The sequence below is a fragment of the Hyperoodon ampullatus genome (assembly GCF_949752795.1).
Source record: "Hyperoodon ampullatus genome assembly, chromosome: 17".
Classification (NCBI taxonomy): Eukaryota; Metazoa; Chordata; class Mammalia; order Artiodactyla; family Ziphiidae; genus Hyperoodon; species Hyperoodon ampullatus.
The window spans coordinates 64,472,628-64,479,149 of NC_136930.1; positions in this window are offsets into that span (position 1 = coordinate 64,472,628).

A 6,522-nucleotide genomic window follows, 5' to 3' on the forward strand; every position below is an offset into this window, starting at 1 on the left:
ATGATTTGCTTCCAATAATCCCAATAACAGTCACTAATATGCTATTTATTTATTTATTTATTTATTTAATTTATTTTTTGCGGTACGTGGGCCTCTCACTGTTGTGGCCTCTCCCGTTGTGGAGCACAGGCTCTGGACGCGCAGGCCCAGTGGCCATGGCTCACGGGCCCAGCCGCTCCACGGCATGTGGGATCTTCCCGGACCGGGGCACTAACCTGTGTCCCCTGCATCGGCAGGCGGACCCTCAACCACTGCGCTACCAGGGAAGCCCCCTAATATGCTATTTAAAATAAGAAAGGTGGAGAGGAATTAAGAATAGACTATAGGGGTGGTTTCATATTTCTAGTCTTTTAACACAGTCTTTCATGACTTGCTGTTTCCCAGAGTACTTTATTGACCATCTCTTTTGTATCTGTATGTCCGGAAGACCCTAGAACACCTACACATTTCCATAACCATCTGAAAAACCATATAGGTCAATGGCAAAATGCTTGTATACATTCTTCTCTGTATATATGATTGCATCTCAGCTCCAAATCACCCTTCCAGGCTCTGTTCTGTGATGCAGAGCTGAAACTGCAAACTCAGTGTTTCCTTTGCCAGCTGTCTTCTTTTTAGGTTCTGCCAGTAGGGGGCCTAGAGAGAGGTGGAAGGGCAGAAGTTTGGAGACAAGGAACTTGATTCTCCTTGCCCAGCTTGCCTTGCCTGTTACTATTACCTGGCAACAGTGACCTTAACTGTTGCAGCATTAGTTGGCTTGACTTCTTTTTCACATCCTGAACCAGTCCTCAGTGGTTCTTCCAACTGTTCAGCTATCTGTCCCACAGAAGGATCCTGATTGGCTGCTGGGGTCATGTGCCCATCCCTTGGGCCAATCACAAACTGATTTGCAGAGAGAATCTGTTCTATGATTGGCAGGGCCTCTGGACATGCCCACCACTGTGGCCAGGAGCCAGGTTTGCCTGTTATTGGAAGAAGGGTCATGGGAAAGGTTACTGGAGCACCCAAAATATAAGCTACCACAACTGACAATAAGGTTAAAAGGGGAAAATAATTTTCAACTTCTGGGGAGTCTTAGATATTGAGTAAGCTATTAGTCCTGTAGTAGAGCCTCCCACAGAGCTGCAGCCTCCTCTTGCTGACACCCCGTTTTACTGCTGTACCATATCTCTAGTGGATCCCAGACCTACCTGAATTGACACAGGTGCCAGAGCCTAAGGTCCTGCTGGGGTCTGATACACAGAGGCATGTTTAATATGCTAAGGGGACAGAGTCATGAATAAATAATTGCTTGCTGGAGTCCAGAAAGGATTTAAAGATGTCATTTGAACTGAATCCTAAAAAATCAGTAGGTGTTTAGCAGGCGAGGAAGGGGAAACAGGGGTGTAGAGGATATTCTGGGTTATGAAAATAGCAAGTGCAGAGAGGAATGGAGGCATGAAAAGGCATAATGGGTTTTGGAGAATTATTTCATGTGACAGAGTATGTATGGGGGTGGGGGTGTGATACGTCTGGAAAGACAGATTGTGGACAGATTGTGATGAGCCTGGGATGCCATCAGTTCTCTTGGAAAACATCTGCTTCCCACGTGCTGGCCGAAGCGATAACCATTTTCACACATACTGTATGATGAGGCTCCCTGTTACATATGCCTGGAATCAGTTTGCTTCAAAGGGTGCATTCTAATGAGATGATACCTGGGAGGTGAAGACGGTAGGAATTCGAACGATGTTTTCAAATTTGTTACCCGAGCACATTTCAGATTTCAGTACAATATCTTCAAGCTGTTACAAAGTACAGAGAGTTTTTCATCCACTGCATTTCTGCACCTGCATGTTTCCTCACCCACTGCTGGGTCACACTCCGTGTAGCCTCAGAAACGGAAGTAGAAAGTTGGGCTAGGATATCAGGTAAGAGAACAAATCTACCTGAGGCTGACTCACCTCAAATATGTAAACAAAGTTTAGCTGCAATGGAGCTGTTGAAGTACAAATAGCTGTAGGCATTGGAACAATATAACAAGGCTAAAAATGATGCTGGGACATATACATTATTTCCAACTAAAAAATAAAGGACAAGGCAGAGAAAAAAAATCAGGGATTTAGAAATATGTTTTGGGAAATTCATCATGACCTCCACACTGCTCCGTATCTTTCTGAATGCACTGACAACTGCTTTCCACAGGCTGGATTTAAAACTGTTTATGATTATCTTCACCCAGCTTTTGAGGTTAATTAATTATCCCTTTGCCTGGTAGTGCCACGAGTATGGGAAGCAGAAACAGGGGGAGGCAGTGATGATTAAGAGCTATTTGAAAACTCAAAATTGCCAGAAATAAATGTTTCAGGGAAGGCAAGGGTGACTTGGAAATAGCTGTGACCTGAGGACTTGGTGGGCTTGGCTACTTGCAAATTGTAGGATCGGTAGCAGAGTGACCAACTCATTCTGGTTTGCTCTGGACTTTTCTGGTTTTAAAATGGAAAGTCCCACTTTCACTTTCAAAGTCCCAGGAAAGGGCTTCCCTGGTGGTGCAGTGGTTGAGAGTCCGCCTGCCGATGCAGGGGACATGGGTTCGTGCCCCGGTCTGGGAAGATCCCACATGCCGTGGAGCGGCTGGGCCCGTGAGCCATGGCTGCTGAGCCTGCGCGTCCAGAGCCTGTGCTCCGCAATGGGAGAGGCCACAATGGTGAGAGGCCCGCGTAATGCAAAATAATAATAATAATAATAAAAAATAACCTGCAAAGTCCCAGGAAAACAGGAGAGTTGGTCACCCTAGGGAAGACTGGTGATCTAGCTGACCATAATTCAATAAGCCAGGTGAGGCAGGCCAGTGGTTTGGGGAGAGTGAGGGCTGCCCCAGGAAACTGTGTAAATATGTGGGCGTCAGCCTAAATTGGAGGGCACAGCGGCTAGACTGTGGACAGTCACCTCCAGTCAAACCCATAATTTGAAGATTGACCAAATCATTTACTCTTTATCCAGATATTGAGAAATATCAAGCCATTGTAGGTTAAAAAGTTTTAACCCTTTTATAAATTTGATATATATTTTTGGAAGTGTGTATCTGGGAGCAAAACTCTATAATAAGGTTAATGAGAAGCGAAGCAACAAATCTGTTTTCATCGCTGTTAACATAGCTTAAAGCACAACACAGGAGGGAACAGCTGCTCTGGAAGGCAGCCTAGGAGCAGATGAGCAGAAGCTGATTATCTGTTAATGAGCAGGTTTTAGTGGTGAGCCCTGGTGGGAAACCTACCAGACTCCATCCTGACAGCCATCCACAGAACAGAAGGTGTGTGTGAATCATTTGATTGATGTGAAAAAAACTCAAGAGTTTCTTCCCAGCACTCTAGAGGCTGTCATGCCCCACTGACTTCTTATCTGTTTATGTTAAGGAGATAGGATACTTCAGTAAGTAAATGTGTGTAGTATTTAATTAAACTGGCTGCTGGGCTCCATGTGTGAGGCTGGTCCTCATTCAGGGATTATTGGACTGTTGCATCCTGCCTTCTCACTTATTTCCCTTCCTTCTGGTGCTTCTACCTCCAGCTCAATACCAGCAGGAGCTGTGGAGCATCAGGGTAAATGCTTTAGTATTATCTTATTGCATCCTTATCTTATTCTTTAGATAAGGAAACCGAGGCTCAGGGAACTTAAGTCATTTTTCTAAGGTCTTCTAGCTTGGAGAACTATGATTTAAACTCAGGTTCTGGGTGACTCCATAGCCAATGCTTATGACCACTTATGTAATAGAACATAAATGTATTTAGCAAAAACGAACTATGGTATGCAGCAGTGGTTCTCAAAATTTGTCCTCAGACCAGTACCATTAGCATAACCTGGGAACTTGTTAGAAATGCACATTTTCAGGCCCTACCACAGACTCACTGAAACAGAATTTTTGGGAATGGGCCTTAGGAAGCCCTCTGAGTGATTCAGATGGACACTAAAGTTTATGAACCACTAGTATGTAGGCTGTATGCTGGGCACTAAGGATTTAAAAAGAAAAAATTAGGTTCCCTGACATCCGGGAGTTCAGAGTCTAACAGAGGAGGCAAGTATAGAAAGACCATCATAATCGCACGTATTAGTGCACTGTAAGTACAGTGAGAAAGTATGCATAGAAAATTAGGAACGTAAAGATGAGGACAGCTAACCTGGATGGAGCAGGAAAAAGTTTTTGGGAAAAGCGGTTCTTGGACAGACTCTGAAGGCAGGAGAAGGCTCTGGTCACAGTGACAAGACAGAGAGAGTATTCTAGGCAAGGGGACAGCATAAATAAAAGAAATAGATGACGGGCACCTGTGAAAAGCAGTTACTCTGGGGATGCTGGCGTGCACGGCAGGATGGAGGAGGCAGCGATGTGTCCACACAGTGGGCGGTGAATGGGCGGCCCTCTGCCATTCTGCAGCCCCACCCATCCCCCGCCTGTTGAAGCTCAGGAGACTGGCTCCTTGAAGCCTTGGCTTGGAGACTTTATCCATGACATTTATGACTGCCCTATGGTCCCAGATGAGGGGCACCATATATCACAAAGGCTTGTTCTTCATGAGCTACTGAGCCCCCAGTAATCATGCATATTATTTATACCCCACACTCTTTTCTCCTCCCTTCTTATGAAGTCCCCCATGCCACAGCCATCAGCTAGTAGACGTCAAGCTGTCCGGTGGACAGTGTTGTTTGACACAGACTCAGCAGCTAGCGATGTCACTTACGGTTTATATCATGAAATCTTACTCAATTCTTTGTTTTCTCACATCACCTATCACTGAATAATATGCTCACATCATAGGACTTCAGTCTGTATTTCCAGATCAGTATCTCGACATGGACATGGGCTATATCTGAGCACTTAAAATAAAATAATGGTGCTACATTCATGCCGGCATAGCAGAAAGAATGTGAGATTGGGAATGAAAGAGGCCAGGGTTCTAGCCCCAACTCTGTACTTTCCAGCTGTGTCCATTAAATCAAATTTGAAGGTCCATTTATTTAAGCTTGTGAAGCCTTAATTTTTATTATCTGTAATGCTGGGTTGCTGTAGAATTAAATGGTATAATATTGGTGCCTGGAACGCAGTAGATAGTATTCCTTTCCTTATCTTTATGTATATCCAACTTGCCGTATTGAAGAGTTTGCCTCTTCAAAATGTCCAATACCAAGACTGAGCAGAGATTTCCTTTCTCTTTTTCTAGATATTCTGTCTCTGTGGATTTTCTGTGTTCTCTCCTAACCAAACCTTGGGGTACAACCAGGGCTAAGCTGTTAAACCTGTATGGGCTTCAGTCTTCTTTCTGGTAAGATAGAGTGACTGACCTTTGTAAATAGTTTTTCAAACTAGTTTTCATCCAGGACCCTTTGTTCAAGTAAAATCTGAGCAGTTTTGAGAAGATGGAAGCAACTTCCTCACTGGCAACCTAATCTCTGTTCACTTCCCCAAGTATTACAATCAGATGCCTGTACCTTGAGAAAATGAGAGCTCTACGGGGATGGTGGTGCCTTATCTTCTGTCCCCAAACTAGCTCCACCTCTGCCTTCTCCATCTTAGCTGATGACAAACCAAAATTTCTGTTGCTCAGGTCAAAATCTTGATGTTTTCTTTGACTTGTCTTTCTCACACGCCAAATCTATTTTTTTTCCCAGGAAATTCTGTTTACTTTACTTAAAAACTATATCGAGAATATGTTTCCTTCACACCATTTCTACTGTCACCACCGGCTCAGCTGGCATTATCTCTTGCCTAAGTAACTACAGTAGCATCAAATTGGTCTCTGCTTCCCCAAGCAGTCACGGTGATATTACTAAAACAAGTCAAATCAGGTCACTCCTCTGCTCAGAGCTCTGCACTGGCCCCTGGTTTACTCAGATTAAAATTCAGAGCCCCTAACCCAGCTAGTTCCTCATACGCTAGTCCCCTTCTCCTCTCTGACTTCATTTCTCCCACACCTCCATCAGCTGCAGCCACAGGAGGCTCTTTGTTGGTCTCAACTCACCAGGCTCACTCCTGCATTTGTGCCTTTGCCATGGCTGTTCCCTCTGCTTGCAGGCACTTCCCCAGATGCTATGGACGGAATCATGTTCCCTCAAAAATCATACGTTAAAGCCCTAATCCCCAGTATGACTGTATCAGGAGATAGGGTCTTCAAGAAGTAATTAAGGTGACATGAGGTTGCCAGGGCAGGACCCTAATCCGATAGAACTGTGGCCTTAGAAAGAACTGTCTCTGCCATGAGACGACACAATGAGAAGGCAGCCACGTGCAAACCAGGAAGAGAGTCCTCAACAGAAACTGAATCGGCTGATACCTTGATCTTGGACCTCCAAAACTGTGAGAAATAACTTTCTGTTGTTTAAACAACCCACACTATGGTATTTTGTTATGGTCGCCTGAGCAGACTAAGACACCAGATCGCCACAAGGCTAACTTCCCCACTACTTCATCTTGTTCTCAAATGTCATCTCTTCAAAGAATCCCATCACAACATTCTATTAACACTGTGATGCTAGAATTCCCAGTTTCCC